Source organism: Podarcis cretensis, assembly GCF_951804945.1.
Source record: "Podarcis cretensis genome assembly, chromosome: 15".
Taxonomy (NCBI): domain Eukaryota; kingdom Metazoa; phylum Chordata; class Lepidosauria; order Squamata; family Lacertidae; genus Podarcis; species Podarcis cretensis.
The window spans coordinates 42651334-42669888 of record NC_137185.1 but is presented as its reverse complement, the minus strand read 5'-3'; the positions used below and the strand labels follow the sequence as shown (position 1 = coordinate 42669888).

Below are 18555 nucleotides of genomic sequence, written 5' to 3'. Positions count from 1 at the left end.
AGACAAACACGTATAAAAAAATACAGATTGTTAAAAAAAAACATATAAAAACATATAAAAGACAATACAGTGGTACCTCAGGTTACAGACGCTTCAGGTTACAGTCTCCGCTAACCCAAAAATATTACCTTGGGTTAAGAACTTTGCTTCAGGATGAGAACAGAAATCACACAGCAGCAGTGGGAGGCCCCATTGGCTAAAGTGGTGCTTCAAGTTAAGAACAGTTTCAGGTTAACAACGGACCTCCAGAACAAATTAAGTTCTTAACCTGAGGTACCACTGTAGCTGAAAAGTAATTAAACTCCAATAGAATTAGTAATGATATACATTTTAATTTCATTTATTAAATTTGGATACTGTCCTTCATCCATAGATCTAAGGGCGGTTCACAACATAAAGTACAATACAAAAACACAAAATGCATGGTAAAATCAAGAACAAAAAGACAAACTAATAAACCTCCCCCCTCCCCCCTCCCCCAAACACATTTAAAGGGGTATAAGATGTTAATCAGGGACGCAGGTGGCGCTGTGGGTAAAAGCCTCAGTGCCTAGGGCTTGCCGATTGAAAGGTCGGCAGTTCGAATCCCTGCGGCGGGGTGCGCTCCCGTCGTTCGGTCCCAGCGCCTGCCAACCTAGCAGTTCGAAAGCACCCCCGGGTGCAAGTAGATAAATAGGGACCGCTTACAAGCGGGAAGGTAAACGGCGTTTCCGTGTGCGGCTCTGGCTCGCCAGAGCAGCGATGTCACGCTGGCCACGTGACCCGGAAGTGTCTCCGGACAGCGCTGGCCCCTGGCCTCTTGAGTGAGATGGGCGCACAACCCCAGAGTCTGTCAAGACTGGCCCGTACGGGCAGGGGTGCCTTTACCTTTACCTTTAAGATGTTAATCAGCCAAAGGCCTGGTTGAAGAGGAATGTGAAGCTCCCTGGGGAGAGCATTTCACAAACAGGAGCCAGTGATGCAAGCATCCATTCTTGTGTTGACGTCCTCTGGACCTCTCATGGGGCAGGCACGCAAAGAAGGGCCTCAGAGGATGATCTCCGGGCCCAGCTTGGTTTATGTGGGGAGAGGCAGTCCTTGAGGTTTTGCGGTCCTGAGCCACTTGGGGCTTTATTGTTGAAAACCAGTACTCTGAATTGGCCCTGGAAACTAACTGGTAGCCAGTGCCGTTGGACCAAGATCACTGTAATATGATCAAACCTAAAACTTGGACACCAAATTCTGTACCATCTGAAGTTTCTGATGTCAGTTTGCATTTTTTTGCATTTGGGGGGGGGGTACAGAAAGCATTGGTTTAAAGTGTATAGATCTTTTCTATTCTAATTAATTCAACAGGGTTCTGGAATATTCTCTGTGTGACACAAGCTGGTAGCAAGCTTCTATTCTGCCTAGAAACAAGCAGAAGGTTCCTGATGTTTGGTTTATTCCTTCAGAGAAGCTAAACAGCTGGTTTATACTGGTTTTCTTATCTCTTTCTGTCAAGGTCATGCTGACTATAACAACAGGTCAAAAGGAGCCTGAGTTTCACTTTCTGTCTCTTTCCTTCTGGTGTTGTGTTCTGTACATACAGTGAAACCTCAGGTTACATACCATCCTCCTTACGAATGCTTTGGGTAAAGAGCTCCGCAAACACCAGAAGCAGATGCCCCTAGTTGCGAACTTTGCCCCGGGATGCTGCGTGGCAGCAGCGGGAGGCCCCATTGGTAAAAGCTAATGTTAAGAACGGTTTCGGGTTAAGAACAGACCTTCGGTAAAGAACGTTATTCCTTCTAACTACTCAGCATGATTTATTTATTAAATTGTAACAGTTCCTTACCTGGCTCCAAAGGGCAGTGCTACTGCAGTGTGCCAGTATGACGCAGTTAATTTACTAGTGTCAGATTGGGACCAGGAGACAAGGGCATAGCTTCTCTTTTACTTCCCTGGCAAAGGAGCAAAGGTTAGGTTGGCAGGGCTTGTGCATTTGAGCCATCTAGAAGCTTAGTTTCACCAATGCCTCTGAATTCACTTAAGGATTTAAAATCTTGCAGGGGAATTTTTAATCTTGGAGCTTGGGTTTGTTGAGAGGGTTGCTGTCATACTTTGATCAAGTATGACAAGTAGAGCTTTCTTTAATGGCTGACGACACAGATAAGGAAACCACAGTGATGATGAAAGTGAAGAGAACAAAGGATATGCCAGAAAGAGAGGCGGTGGGGGCGGTGGGGGGAATCTACCTTCAAATGGGGCGTCTTAAGTGGAAGATTTGTTGTATCTTTGAAAAAGATAAACATATCTTTTTCACACATTTATTTATTGTTCTAAAGCAAATCTTCTATTGCCATTTCCTCTATCCCTCCGTTTAAAGAATACTTTCTCATACTGCGTTCTCAGCTTGGCTATCTATACATTTATGCATGCAATTCAGAATTCTTGCCTTTGACCTTCAATGTGGTTTTCCATCTGTGTTCTTGCAAGTTCCTCAGAAGCTTGTGAGAGGTTTGCCAGTGAGATGATGAACAGTAATGGTGGACAAAGTTCCTTAAAAGGACAGCTTGCCCAACACCAATGATCTTCTGCAATGTGCCACTGCAGGACTAAAGAACCTGGAGTTCCCATGATGCTCTTGGGCTTCAACTCCCATGAGCCACAGCCGGCGCCAGGGATGGTGAGAGCTGTAGTCAAGCAATATTTGGAGAGCCATAGGCTCCCCAGCCCTGCTATAAATGGCTTTGGAGTGGAACAATGCAAGGGTCAGTGGAACCTATCGTGTTCATTCGTATTTACGGGACCGCCTCTCCTGGTCTGCCCCGCAGAGGACCTTAAGGTCCATGAATAATAGCTTAGAGGTCCTGGGCCCTAAGGAAGTCACATTATCCTCCCCCAGGGCCAGGGCCTTCTCAGTGATGGCTCCGACCTGGTGGAATGCTCTGTCCCATGAGACCAGGGCCCTGCAGGATTTAACTTCCTTCCTCAGGCCTGTAAGACAGAGCTATTCCACCTGGCTTTCCATTTGAACTTAGCCCGATCTTTTATTCCCCTTCCTTCCCTCCCCCCATTTTATGAAGATTACCCGCTCTGGGTTCCCACAGCTAATTCTCCCCTGGTCTCCTCGCTGGCCCAAGTGATCATCTAATGTTTATTGGATGGATTTCCCCCCTAAATTGATTTTTTAATTCTGAAATTATTGTTATTCACGTTTTATACTGTATTTTATACTGCTTTTTAAAACACTAAGTGTTTTAAATTTGTTGTTAGCCGCCCTGAGCCCAGTTTTCTGAACTGGGAAGGCCGGGGTATAAATACAATTTTATTATTTATTATCATTATTCTGCTATGGTGGGGCTTTAGGGCTAAGAGTGGTTATGTGGCTCTGCCCTGTGCATGCATAGAGAGACTTTGTAAGGCACTGACCGATGGCTGTTTTTTAAAAAGTAAGACAAATCTATTATACAGGAGTTTCTCTTGTGTTCAATGCCTTCACATTTTAAAAAGCCTTTCAGAATCATACTTTACAATTGTGTCATTCAGTTTTGGAAAGCAATTTGCCACCAGGCTGATCATATTTGTAATGTGTTTATTTAACCTAGCCTCTTGGTTGTTTGTTTCTGGAATGAACCTGCTTAAGAACATTCCGTGTCCATAAGCATTTTGTTGATTACAGGGCATTCAAGATGGTTTTGACATATGCAGCCGGGAGTTTCACTGATGAAGCTCATTGGGTGATCTTGGGCTAGTTATATGTCTCAGCCCAAGCTGCTTCATTGGGTTGTTCTGAGGATAAAACATGTGGACAGAAGAACTAGACGCATCACCCCGACCTCCTTAGAGGAAGGACATACAGCTCACGGCTTCCCAACCACGGAAAAGCATCAATAAATACCTGGTGTGGATTTTATTTAACGGAGCCTGAATCTAGAATTCCAGAACTCACTCACAAGGTGCTCCAGTCACAGAAAGGAGAGAAATCAATTCCCCCCCCCCCCGCACCTCACAAAATATGCTTTAGAGCAGGAGTCAAATTTGGCCCTCCAGTCATCAAACCTCTCCCTAGGCCACCCCCTTCAGTGCCCCTAATCTGTACCCTCCTCAAACGTGACTGGAATGTCTGCTTGGACTGTGGTAATTCATCTCAGATGTTGGGGTGGAGTAGGATATAGCCTATTATACAAAGATAGTGGTCACATCCACTCCATCCACTATTGCCTTGGGCCCCATCCACCACTGGCATGTGGCCCCCATAATAATAATAATTATTTTATTTATTAAATTTGTATACCACCTGTTATGTACTGAAGTTCTCACCCTGGGCCAGCAGGGGGATACTGTAGATAGTTAGACGACACAGCGATTTCTCCAAGTAGCTCTTTATTCTCGTAAGCTGGAATAGAACTGCCTGCAAACAGCTCAGCCGGCCTGCTTTTATAGGCAGCCGGCTGTCAACATTGTAACAACAACAGCCCAGAGTTCCCGCCTAAAATAACTGACGTGGACCTGAGGGAAAACTATCTACAGACCTGAGTGAAAGCTATATACAGTATCCCCCTGCTGGCCCAGGGTGAAACTTCACTACATAACACCCCTCCCCATCGAGATAAGGCGTTAGTTACAATCGTAATGGTTTCCTTATATACAGCACTACGCATAATGGTTCAATTAGGCACAAAAGCATATCGGTTACATTTCCCATACTTAGACCAACAGTGATACATGACCAACAACATAGTCCTTTAAATAAGTTGGGCGCTTGGAAACTCTGCCAGACCGCCGGGGACTGGTAGCCAAGTCCGGAGGGCCACACAGTTCTTGCTGAGGCTGTGGTGCGACCCTAGGTGGCGTTGGAACCAACTCCCCTGGATCTGCTGCTGTGGGTGGAGCCTCCGCAAGTGGAGTGGTCTGAGTCTGTGCTAAGTCTGGCAGACCCTCTGAAGCGGCTTGGTTCGGCTCCATGCTGGCAGTTTGCGAGGGAGGTGTAGGTGGGGCCTCGCCATCTGTACGTGTCTCTTCTGGAGCCGCAAGCGTAGTTGGGGGCACCTCGGTAGTGTCCAAGTCCCCAACCCTGCGCCTAAGCTGGTCTATGTGCCGTCGCCACAAGCGTCCGTCTTCGAGTGCCACCTGGTACGAGCGAGGTCCAGTGACTCCCACTACTGTGGCTGGCACCCAAGGAATGTCCCCCACATAGTTCCGGGCAAAGACCTGGTTTCCTGGGACAAATGACCGTGGCGCGTTGGCACAGCCTGGGGGTTCAGCCACGGCAAAGTCCGGGTGTAGCCGGTCGAGCGGTGACCTGAGGCGGCGGCCCATAAGCAGTTCAGCAGGACTCCGCCCTGTGGCCGCATAAGGGGTGATGTGTTGCATGAACAAGTATTCGGTGACCCGCTCATGCCAGTCTCCCCGGTCCAGGCGCGCCAGTGCCTCTTTTGCCGAGCGCACCATTCTTTCCGCTTGCCCGTTGCTGGATGGATGAAAGGGTGCCGTTAGGGCATGGCGGATGCCCAGTCCCAAAAGATACCGCTCAAATGTGCCTGACGTGAACTGCGGTCCGTTGTCAGAGACAAGGACATCAGGACACCCATGCGTTGCAAACAGGCCTCGCAGCACCCGGATGACAGCTTCGGTAGTGGTGGAGGGCATCAGGGCGACCTCCAGCCATTTGGAATAGGCGTCCATCACTACCATAAAGGTCCGGCCGTGAAAGGGGCCAGCCAGATCGATGTGCACCCTCGACCAGGGTGTCTTTGGCGTCTCCCAGGTGTGTCCCTTAGCTGCCGGTGGTGCAGGCCTCGACTCTTGGCACGCTTGACAGGCGGACACCCAGGCAGTGATGGCATCGTCCATATTAGGCCACCAGACGTAACACCGAGCCAACGCCTTCATTTTGACAATTCCCGGGTGGCCAACGTGCAGAGCCTCCAGGACGCGCTGACGGAGTCCCTGGGGAATCACGACGCGGTCTCCCCACAGCAGACAGCCGCGATGAGCTGAGAGTTCATGTCTGGTTGCGAAGGGCTGGAACTCCAATGCAAAAGGCCCTTGTGACCACCCCCTCCACACCCAGTTGAGCACCCGGCTGATGGTGCGATCCCGGGCAGACGCGGAGGCCACAGTGGCAGCCGATACAGGCGCTGCCGGAAGATCCTCAATCAGAAGGAGCGATGAAGCTGGAGCCGGGTCTTCCACAAATGCTGGAAGAGGGCAACGGCTGAGGGCGTCGGCATGGCCCATTGATTTCCCCGGGCGATGGATGAGCCGGTAGTGGTAGGCAGCCAGGAAAACAGTCCATCGCAGCATGCGTGGCGAGAGGACCGGTGGAGTTGGACGATCACCGGCGAGGAGGCCCAGGAGTGGCTTGTGGTCAGTGATGAGGTCAAAAGTCCTGCCATAGAGGTATTCATGGAACCTCTTTACTCCAGCCACAAGTGCCAGTGCCTCCTTGTCGAGCTGGCTGTAATTCCGTTCCGTCGGAGATAGCGTCCTGGAAAAGTAGGCGAGCGGTGCTTCTCTTCCATCTGGAAAACGGTGACTAAGGACAGCACCGATGCCAAAAGGTGAGGCGTCGCAGGCAAGGACCAGCGGCCTGGATTCACTGTACTGTACCAGCACACTGTCTGATGAAAGGAGAGCCTTGACCGCGTTGAAGGCCGCCGTCTCCCGATGACCCCAGGCCCAAGGCGTCTTAGTGCTAAGGAGTTGGTGAAGAGGCTCAGCCACTGTGGCTTTGTGGGGCAGGAACATGTTATAAAAGTTCAGCAGCCCCAGGAACGCCTGTAACTCCGTCTTGTTCTTTGGGGTGGGGGCCTGCTGGATAGCGCGGATCTTGGATGTGGTCGGGTGAAGGCCGGAGGCATCGATAAGATAGCCCAGGAACTCTACCTGTGGAACGGCGATCTGGCACTTCTCCCTCTTTACCTTGAGCCCGGCCTCTTGGAACCTGGTCAGCACGGCACAGAGGCACTCAAACAGCTGCTGGTGTGAGTCTGCAGACACCAAGACGTCATCAAAATATGGTGCCACGCCCGGAAGCCCTTGCAGGAGACGCTCCATAAGGCTTTGGAAGATGCCAGGAGCCACACTTAACCCGAACTGCAACCGGCGGCAACGGAATGCCCCCCGGTGGGTGACGATCGTCTGGGCTTCAGCAGTGGCATCATCGACTGGCAGTTGTTGATAGGCTTGGGCAAGGTCCAGCTTAGCGAAGACCTTACCCTCACCCAGGGAATGCAGCAGGTGTTGGACAACAGGAACCGGATAAGCGTGCTGCTGAAGTGCCTTGTTGATCGTGCACTTGTAGTCAGCGCAGATTCTCACCGACCCATCTGGCTTGACAGGCGTGACGATGGGGGTTTCCCACTTGGCGTGGTCAACCGGCTCCAAAACTCCTTGGGCGATCAGTTTGTCCAGTTGTTCATCCACCTTAGCCTTGAGAGCAAAGGGAACCCGGCGTGGCTTTAGCTTGATGGGGGCGACTTGTGGATCAAGGCTAAAGGAGATGGGCGTACCTGTATATTGCCCCAAGGTGCTGTCAAAAACCTCGGCAAAGTCTTTGACCAGACCCTCAGTCTCTGCGTTAGAGATGCAGTTGATGCCGGTGTCTTCCAGGCCGAGGGCATCAAACCAGTCTAGACCTAGGAGGCTTGGCCGCTGACCTTCGACCACCACCAACCGGAGCAGGCCCGAAAAATCCTTGAAGGCGATCCGGAACCGGCCAACGCCTACCACGGGAATGTCGTTTCCCTGGTAGTCTCTCAGGTGTACGCGGTGAGAGTCGCGGTGCCTTTTGGACACTCTGGGTACCAGTCTTTTGATGGTGCTCCATGACACGATGGACAGGGCAGACCCAGTGTCGATCTCCATGTCACATGGAGCTCCTTCAATGAGCACCGTGACGTTCAGCTTGCGTCGCGTAGGCGAGTCGGTTTGGCCAATCGTGGTTCCAGACGGGCAGCGGCAGTTGGTGAGAGCGAAACAACTTTCCTTGGCAGACTGGAGTGAAGACTTGGACTTGCGAGTCGATGAAGGGGGGGTGTCAGAAGGAGCCGATCGGCAGACCTTAGCGATGTGGCCCCTTCTGGAACACTTCCTACAGATGGCGTCTCTGAATCGACACTTGGCACGGGAATGGTTGCCTCCGCAGCCGGCACATTCCGGTTGGCCCTTGGACTTCTGTTGGAACTTCCTGCGGTCCCGCTTTGTCTGGTGCACGTCATCGTCTTCACTGGAGGATGCCTCATCACTGCTGGCCTCTTCATGATGCACCGGAACTGGCTCCCTAGCAAGACGCGGGCTGCTGGACTTGCGGATCTCCTGGGCGGAGCGTTCAGCAGCTTCTGAGGCCACAGCCTCCTCAATGGCTTTCTGTAGCGTGAGGTCTGGCTTGGCAAGGAGACGCCGTTGCAAATGGATGTCCCGGACCCCGCAGACGATTCGATCCATCAGGGCATCGTCTAAGTCTCGGAACTCGCAGTGCATTGCAGCCTGTCACAGGGCGGTGGTGTAGTTGTTGATTGACTCCCCCTCTGCCTGGTTCCGGTGGTAGAACGCATGGCGGGCAGCAATCTTGGACGGCTTTGGTGCGTAGTGGTTGCGGAGCTTCTCTTGGATCGTGTCCCATGGTGTTGCCTGGACTGCTTCAGGCGCAACCAATGCTCGGGCCGTCTCAAACACCTCAGGCCCACAGAGGCTGAGGAATAGGCCCCGCTTCCGATCCATTGATACTGCTGTCAGCTCGTTGGCTTGGAGGTAGCAGTCGAACCGAGCGAGGTAGGAGTCCCATGATTCAGAGGCTGGCGCAAACGGCGGTAGAGGCACAAGTGAAGCCATGATTCCGATGCCGGTGTGAAGGGCGATGGATGGAACACAGTGCTCTTAGCCAGAACAGTCAGCTCTGAATTGGTTCTGTCCAGTGATTTCGCTCAGTGATTTCGCTCTGTGATTCAGCTCAGTGATTCAGCTCAGTTCAGAGGCTGGCCGCATCTGGCTGTGCTCTGATGTCCATCGATCCCACCTTCGTCGCCAGTGTTAAGTTGTGGGTTGACATAGCAGACGACACAGTGATTTCTCCAAGTAGCTCTTTATTCTCGTAAGCTGGAATAGAACTGCCTGCAAACAGCTCAGCCGGCCTGCTTTTATAGGCAGCCGGCTGTCAACATTGTAACAACAACAGCCCAGAGTTCTCGCCTAAAATAACTGACGTGGACCTGAGGGAAAACTATCTACAGACCTGAGTGAAAACTATATACAGTATCCCCCTGCTGGCCCAGGGTGAAACTTCACTACATAACAGAAATCAATTTTGCCCCCCCCCCCGCACCTCACAAAATATGCTTTAGAGCAGGAGTCAAATTTGGCCCTCCAGTCATCAAACCTCTCCCTAGGCCACCCCCTTCAGTGCCCCTAATCTGTACCCTCCTCAAACGTGACTGGAATGTCTGCTTGGACTGTGGTAATTCATCTCAGATTTTGGGGTGGAGGATGAAGGGAGGGTTGTGCACGTAGTAGGATATAGCCTATTATACAAAGATAGTGGTCACATCCACTCCATCCACTATTGCCTTGGGCCCCATCCACCACTGGCATGTGGCCCCCATAATAATAATAATTATTTTATTTATTAAATTTGTATACCACCTGTTATGTACTGAAGTTCTCACCCTGGGCCAGCAGGGGGATACTGTAGATAGTTATGCAAATAAGGGATTGAAAGTGACGTTCAGTGATTGGATAGTTTTAGTAAATTGTTACAGTTATGTTGTACTAGAGCTCTATATAAGCAGGCGGGCTGAACCCTTCAGTTCAGTTCTGTTCTGGCCTGTGAATAAACAAGAGCTGTTTGAAGAATCGCTGTGTCGTCTGATATGTTCACCCACAACTTAACACCACCTTTCATCTGTAGATCTCAGGGTGGTTCAGAAGGTTGTCCATGAGGGAATGTGACCCTTTGGATCCCCCATCCCTGCTCTAGTCAGTTTCAGACACTCTGGAGCAGTGTGGGAGGTAGTGATGGGGGCTGCAGAAACCTCTACTCCTCTTGTAAAAGCCTCCATCGGATATTAGTCCCTTCTGTGAATGGAAGGTTCCCTTCTGTTTTGTGGAAGCGTAAGTCTGAATCCAACCATATGCCATTAAGGTATTTGTATGCAGCCTTTCTGCCCAGCAACAGGCCTCACTTAACAGGTAAAGGTAAAGGAAAAGGACCCCTGACAGTTAAGTCCAGTCGCGAATGACTCTGGGGTTGCGGCGCTCATCTCGCTTTACTGGCCAAGGGAACCAATGTTTGTCCGCAGACAGTTTTTTCCAGGTCATATAGCCAGCATGACTACGCTGCTTCTGGCGAAACCAGAGCAGCACATGTAAATGCCATTTACCTTCCCGCCGGAGCGGTACCTATTTATCTACTTGCACTTTGACGTGCTTTCGAACTGCTAGGTTGGCAGGAGCAGGGAACCGAGCAACTGGAGCTCACCCTGTCGTGGGGATTCGAACCGCCGACCTTCCGATCAGCAAGCCCTAGGCTCTGTGGTTTAGACCACAGCACCCATCAGTTAACAGGTAGTTGACAATAAAGGGCAAAACACATTAAAACAATATGCTTTTTTTAAAAAAAAGGTTATGGTAACTGATGAAGTTCTCAGATCAGGGGGCCAGGAACCAGTGACCCTCCAGATGTTCTCCTTATGCAGGCCTCAAAAAGTGAGCCTGGGGAAGTGGAGCTGGCGACTCCTCCTTCCAGCCACCGTCCACGGCTATTTCAGAACATCTTGTTCTTGGTGTTATTGTTTTGTACTTTAAAGAATGTGTGTATTCCTTCCAAGACCAAAGAAATGCAATGAATGTTCTATGTGCAGTAGCAGAAGTATAGCAAAGCTGGTGATAATTGCCACTGGTTGCGTGCCGATCATGCACCCAGGTGAACTTTGGGAACATCCTTTTGTTTATATATAACCTTTTCCCATAGGTGCCAGGCCAAATGTGACTCATAAATGACAGGCTGTAAGGATCCACACACAGGCGCTATTATTTTTTTTAAAGAAAATACTTGTTTCATTACTTACATCTAAGCATTGCTTAATGATGGTTGATGAGAGAGGAAGAGACACTCCAGGCTATGTGCCCTGGCGTCTGTTTGTATTCAGTTCCCCCCAAACATTTTCTAGAAGTGCAGAGACGTATGTTGAGTGGAGAGATTTTTACTTCCAGTTCATTGGCATTTCCTTAAAGCTGAAAACAAATATGCTAGTCAATATGTCCATATGAGAAAAATATCCATTATCACTGGCTGATTGGACAGGGCCTCCAAACATTCTTCACGCTATTTATGGGTGGAGAAATAATAATAATAATAATAATAATAATAATAATAATAATAATAATAATTTTTATTTATACCCCGTCCTCCCCAGCCAAGGCCGGGCTCAGGGCGGCTAACAACCAATAATAAAAATGAGTTGAATGAATACAACTTAAAAACTAGATTAAAATACAACATTAAAACATTAAACAATTAATAAAAATTAATTTTTAAATATTAAAATTAAATTTTTTGGGGGAGTCTTTCACTGATTAGTCTCCAGGGGAGGCTTGGATTTCTTCAATAGCTAAGGAGTAGGAATGTAAGGAGACAGAGATTTTCATTCCTAATTGTAATTATTACAATCAGCATTGTTTAATCTTAAATGCTGATTCATTATTTTTAATCACAAATTGCTGCAGAAATGTGAACTGAATTTAAGACTGGAAAAATGTGAAACTGAAAGAACAGAAAGAAAATAAATGGACAGTTTTGTGATGTGTACCAAACAGATCCTTAAGTTCATAGGACTTTCTTTTTCTTTTTCTTTTTCTTTTTCTTTTTCTTTTTCTTTCCCACTTCTCAGGCCAAAACACAAGTTTACTACCACCATCCCACCCACCCACAGTAGCTTCCTCTTCTTCTCCCTGCCTTCCTTTGTAAAGAAACAGGAAGGCATTTTTCTAAGTAATCAAAGGCTTTTTTTCTTTTGCAGGCCAGTCAGATTCAGTTCCTGAGTGTGAATAATCTTTCCTCTGAGCAAGTGGGTGACCTCAGCAGACAATCATCAGAAAAGTAGTCTTTGAGATTAATTAATTAAGCAATTCAGTCACTTGAAATGTATTGTGATAAGAGTACTTTTTAAAAGTGCCTGCTGTGCTTTCATTCATTTCCTCCTTGTCTTGGTGTTCAATTGGATTTGAGAATCTAGTAATGCATGAAAAACTAACATCCTAGTACTGCCTCGTGTCCATTGTACGTGTGTGCGTGTGTGCTTATATGTTTCTGTGTGTGCATTTAATTATATTTTTATTTGACAAGATTTATGGGTCAGATAAAAATATATAAATATTCATTAAAAAGACTGATAAAATAAAATGTTGAAAACAAAGTCCTATAAACTTGATCAAAATTTATATTAGGGGCTCTATCATTTCTCACATTACTTGCTTTTATTGACCAAATAAATTGTGTATTAGTTTTCCAGTATTTCCCCAATAATAGACCAATTATAGCATTCCCAATTAATACACTTTAGTTAAAGTGGCTCCCCGTGTGGTGGCTTTGATGCATTCCCGATCTTACATTTCTGTCTTCCATAGTCTTATTAATTTCAGTTACATTCCAGTTAAAATAGTAATCTCTTATACAGTAGTTGCATTCTTAGTTATTTCTATTTGTGTTAATATATTAAATAAATTTATAAAACTTCAAGTGGGGAGCTCTATTATCATTGTTTGGTCCTATGTGTGAAAGCTGTTATGTCCTGTCAGGCATGGAGAGTTCTCCTCTCCCTTCCGTAACTTCACAGATAAGAATTAACAAGCAGTTGATATATTTATAGTCCTTTTATTACAGCATCATGTTTCAAGCACAAATACACAGCTCTCTGCAAGACTTCTGCGGCATTTTACGTTCCAACGGTAAGTTCCTCCCTCCTCTGACTCCTTTGCTCTCTGATATGTTCGGACCTCTGAGTCCATGGTGAGGGGGGTCCCCCCTACTCTCAAGTGACGTCTCAACCAGCTGCCCCCTTCCTTCTGGTTCCCTCGTCATGATCTCGTAGCTAGGTAACTCCTCCCTAAGCTGTTCAGCTTCTGCCTCTCTCTCTGCTTCTGAACACACTGTGGACAAGGGGGGCACTCTTCCCCCTCACCATCAGAGAGAAGCTGGTCTGCCATAGAATACATTGCCCAGTCCTCGTCTTCAGACCATTCCTTGACATGTCCATGGAGGGGGAAGAGTCACCCCCCCCCTTGTCCACAGCATGTTTAGAAGCAGAGAGAGAGATACAAAGGTTGGAAGCTCCCTATCAGGGATGCGATACTGAAATGCAGGTGTTGTATTGAACAGTGGGATGGGCCAAATGACCCCCAAGATCCCACAGCAATCTCAAAGGCAGATTTTTTTCAAAAAATATTTTTATTAAGCAATTCCAACATAACAAATTATCAAACCATAAAATCACGTACATTATTCCCCCTATCTCCCCCACCCCTCTTCCATCCCTCCCTCCCCCCCCAACCAGGGACTTCCCTCAGCTCCTCTCTCTGATTTATCTACACATATTATTCTCTGCATGTTATAAAATTATACATATCCTTGTGTTGTCTATCTATCATGTTATCAACCAATAAATTTGTGTATGTTTATTCAAAACCTGCCAAGGAGTCCAGTTCATGTTGCTGTCTGTCTTTTTTCTTTTCTTTTTTTTAAGTTGCTTATCAGCCCATCTGGTGTGTAGATGCTCATTTTGTTGTTCTGCCTGAGGTCTCAAGTGAGTAGCCAGATGATTCAAGGCTCCTTGCAACAGCCTGCTGATAATTTTAGAGTGAATAAGCATCTCCAAATAGACTCTACTTGTGAAGCCTCTTTTTAAAAGCTCTCTGCCTACTCATTCTCTTTGTTTTCCAAAGCTTATGAAGTGAAGCACAAACAGCTAAAGCTACTAAGTATGCCTTGTAAAATGACATCACTGGTGGATGGAATGGATTGCAAACAAAAACTGTCTGCAACTGTAACCACCTGAGCCCAATAAATTGGGGAAGTAGTGACACAAAAGGTACCAGACAACATCACAAAGGAATGATATTTCAACAGCAATGAGAAAGCAATGAGCATCACTGATGCTGATGTTATTATCATTGGGTTGTCTCCAATTAAGTCTTACTCAGAACAGATCCATTTAATAATGATGATGATGATGATGATGATGATAATAATAATAATAATAATAATAATAATAATAATAATAATAATAATAATTTATTTATGCATGCCCCACCCATTTGGCTGGGTTTCCCCAGCCACTCCGGACCTAAGATAGCCACATTCATTAATTTTAATGGATACAATCTTCCACCTCAATTTTTCAAAATGTTCTACAGAGAAAAGAGAAAACCAGTCCATACCCACAAATCAACAATCATGTAGACGTGGCATGAGAAGAAAACGGAATGTGGAGGGAAGAGGAAAGCAAGCTTTGGAGGCTTTGATCTCCTACCCCTCCAAATTTCTCTCCAGGTATCAGGGTGTGTGTCCTTTGAATTTGCCATTCTTCCACTTTAAATACAGTGGTACCTCAGGTTACAGAAGCTTCAGGTAACAGACTCTGCTAACCCAGAAATAGTACCTCGGGTTAAAAACTTTGATTCAGGATGAGAACAGAAATCGTGCTCCGGTGGTGCAGCGGAAGTGGGAGGCCCCATTAGTTAAAGTGGTGCTTCAGGTTAAGAACAGTTTCAGGTTAAGAACAGACCTCTGGAACAAATTAAGTTCTTAACCTGAGGTACCACTGTACTAGATCTCACAGGAATGGAAATAAAGAGAGACAAAATATCAGGAAACAAAATAAGATGTGAGATCTCAACATAGTACTGAAAAAATGAATATCATCAAGTAACAAAAATAATGGTAAGAATAAAGGGGGGTGTTGTAAAACAATGAAGCGAGAAAGGGACAGATGCTTATGGGGCCCACCTGATCCCAGGGGATGGCACTTATAGACACACCTGGTGGCCACACAAGGGAATCATCTGTAGGGATGTGATGGGGTGATGGTGGAGAGAGGACATCTTAAGTTCCCACTTCCCCAAAGAATAAGCAAACTGAAAGTCAGCTTTCCTTTTAAATTTGCACTTCTCTGAATTTTGCGATGCAGTTCCTCAACCAAGGAAAGTCTACCAAGAATGCATATACAGTGATACCTCGGTTATCAGAAGTAATCCATTCCGGAAGACCATTCGACCTCTGAAACGTTTGACAACCGAGGCGCAAAGAGCGGTCAACAAAGTCAATGGAGAAAAAAAGAGAAGAAAATGCAGCAAAAGCCATTCGACTTCCAAGGAGCGTTCAAAAATGGAAGCAATTACTTCCAGGTTTTCGGCATTCAGGTTCGATTTCCAAGATGCTTGAAAACTGTGGTACCACTGTACTAGGAGAAAGTTCACATAAAAATGCATATATTAATATACATATGTGTGTGTGTATGTAAATTTGTACAAATGCATTATGTTAGGGGAAGTTGCTTGCAAATATGTATGTTTGGAGAAATGCACACTAAAATGCTCCCAAATTTTTATGAGGATTTTTTAAAAGCAGTTTGCAAACTGATGGGGACATATGACAAACTAAATTCAAGAAATTGAAATTGGCAGATTTATCCATCCTTAATTGTCAGCTTATTTCTTCCCAAAGTCTCCTGATGAAGTGTTTTTGCAAAGCAGAACAATATTTATTATTATTATTTATTAAATTTATATACCACCCGTCATCAAGAGATCTCAGGGAGGTTCACACACTGGAAATCCCCCCTCTCAATTCTCCTTGAGTGCCAAGAGGAGCTCTGAGCGATTGCAGCTAGCAATCAATCAATCAATCAATCAATAATTTAAAACCATCTCTCTGATCCTTCCTCAATGTTATTGATATACCATCACTCTGAAGCAATGCCAAGTAGGGGGCACTGGGAAATTTAAAGGGCAGCTTGCTCACTGCAGCAGTGCAGGACTCCTCTCAGTCACCACCCACATTGCAGCTGCCCCCTTGCCACCCTCATTTCCCAGTATGTTCTCCAGAGAAAGGGACATTTGGAGGGGATCTGGGAAACTGACAGCAAGTCTAAAACTGATCTAGGAAATGCTCATCTCTACCTACTTCCTCCTCCTTGACATGCAAGCTGTGCATGTGGTAAAGAACCATTTACTGTGGGGGAAGTATCCAAACATTCAATCTCCTTCCTCTAGCAGTCTGCATTTGTAGAACATTTCAGCTATAGCACATTATGTAGGGATTCTGCATGTCTGTCTTAGCTTTCATCTCCATAAATAATAGTAGCAGCTCCAGGTTTTAGAGAGACCTTGGGAAAGATACTCACTGGGCCCTTGTCCTTTGGGAAAGGACCATAGTCCAACCGTAGAGAATCTTCCGTGCATGCAGAAGTGTCTCCAGATAGAGCTAGGAAGACCCTGAAGGGCCACTGCCAGTCAGAGTAGACAATACTGAGCCAGATGAAAAAATTGTCTGACTCAGCATGAGGCAGCTTCTTATGTTCCTGTTTCCTGAGTGGACCCACCACCCCTTCATTTTTGCTCTCACTCTCCATGCACTTGATTTCTCCCCCTGGAATCAATCTGTAGAATCACCCAAAGAGGAAGGGCATGGTAAGCAAAAGATGTTCTTCCCACCATGCTTAGGTGAATGACTCGAAGAGGAGGAGCAGAATCAGAAGGCTCCTGGTTTGGTTTGGTTTCGATTGACAAGACATAAGGGGTCAGGTGGTCCCTCACATATGCTGGACCCAAGTTTTTAAGGGCCTTAAAACCTTAAAACTGGCCTGGGAGCTTATTCCAGTGGGTCTCCTGCAGTGGAGTGGGCCTTGCCAGGTGATCAGTAATGTCTGTAGCCCCTTTTCTCTCTCCCTCTTTTCCCACATTTAATATAATTTCCTGGTATGCACCATGTGAATGTCTGTCACACTGAACAGTTCTTCATTACAGATATTTGACACAGATGGAATTTGCCATGGTAGATTATCTCTATCATTCTTCTAGGATTAGAGCTGCCCCATTAGTGGAACTCTTGGCTCTTCAAGAGGTGGTGATTAGATTATAAAAAGAGGTTGTGACAATAATAAGTAAAGGTTTCATGTGATGACGTAAGGTCACAGTGCAGCAGGAAACACCATGGCCTGGCCTGTTTCCCCCCCAACAGGCAAGGTTGTGAAAGCTCCATCAGGCAAGGGTGCCTTGTAATTATGTGATGGATGAGGGAACTTCAGTTTATTTTGCTCCAAAATGTGGTTTCAATCACCCAGAGAAGGCCAAACCAGATATGCACCTTAAAGTTGATCTTTGAGGAAAAGCTGTAGAGGAAACGTCCATTGGCCTCTCCCTCATTGCCATGGTCCTTATCCAAATTGCTGAGCATGTGTGCAGCTGCTATTTAACCACCTTTAAAAGTAAAAGACCCAATATATGAATTTTCCATTTCAGATACATATACTGGTCTGCCCTTATGATATGTTTGGTTGCAGCTTTAGGGAACAGCAGGCATTGAGCAGAAGGATTCCGTTTCCCTTCCTCAGTGCCTTGGTCTCAACTGACTTGGGTGTTACTACAACTGCTGGCAGGAACTAGTGGGAATTCCAGTCCAAAACAGCCGAATGACACCAGGATAGGGATGACTGACTGAGACAGTGAATGCTGATTTGGTGGGTAAACAGTGAATACTGATTTGGTGGGGAGCTCTGTTACCCAGAGCTTAACTGCAGAACTGCTGGGTGCATGTGAGAAAGTGATGGGAAACCTGTGGCCATTGAGTTGTTCTTGCACTCCAAATCCCATCATCAGCATCTAGCATTGGTCAGAGATGATGGGACATAAAAGCCAACTCCAGGGGGCTATGGGTGCTTGGGCACTCACAATAATATAGTTTCAACATCTGAAGGGTCACAGGCAGGGATGGATGAACCTTTCAATTTCAGTTTATCTTAGCTTCTCATTTTACTTTAGTTCAATTCACTACATTTTCACACCAGTTTCCAATTAAAAAACCAATAATCAATGTCCCCATGAAAATTTATCAGCATTTGTTCTATTTTGCCTAAAATGCATATGTTTGCAAGCAGTTTTATCTAATGCAGTGCATTTTGTACATTATTTCCCTTCACATTTTTAACATGTTCTTTGGCCGGAGAACTGTGTAATATCCAGTGCTGGCCCACCCATGAGGCAAGGTGAGGTGAGTGCCTCAGGTGGCAGGACCCACAGAGGCAGCAGATCTGGTGTCTAAGTAATGCATTGCCTGCTGCTACTTCTTCTTCTGCTGCTGCTGGTGCTGTGGTAGCAGTGTCATCTGCGGCATGCTTCTTGGAGGCTGGATCTGTCATCCCTTGGCAGCCCCTTCCATTGCCACCAGTACAGACACCTCTTGGTGAATAGAGACTGCTGGCCTCCTCTCACCCTTGTTCCTGATATAGATCTCCACTCACCCCTTATTCCTTGGTGGAGAGGCACTATTTTGTGGTTCACCTAAGCTGCCCAAATGTCTTTGTGTTGGCCCTGGTCATG

The 18555-nt window shown here is 46.6% G+C and overlaps 1 long non-coding RNA gene across 5 annotated transcripts in view; it reads left to right on the top strand.

Moving 5' to 3' along the window:
* The window catches only part of LOC307203973, a 429983-nt gene that overhangs the window by 174664 nt on the left and 236764 nt on the right, over positions 1–18555 (top strand). The gene's annotated exons all lie outside the window — the stretch shown is intronic.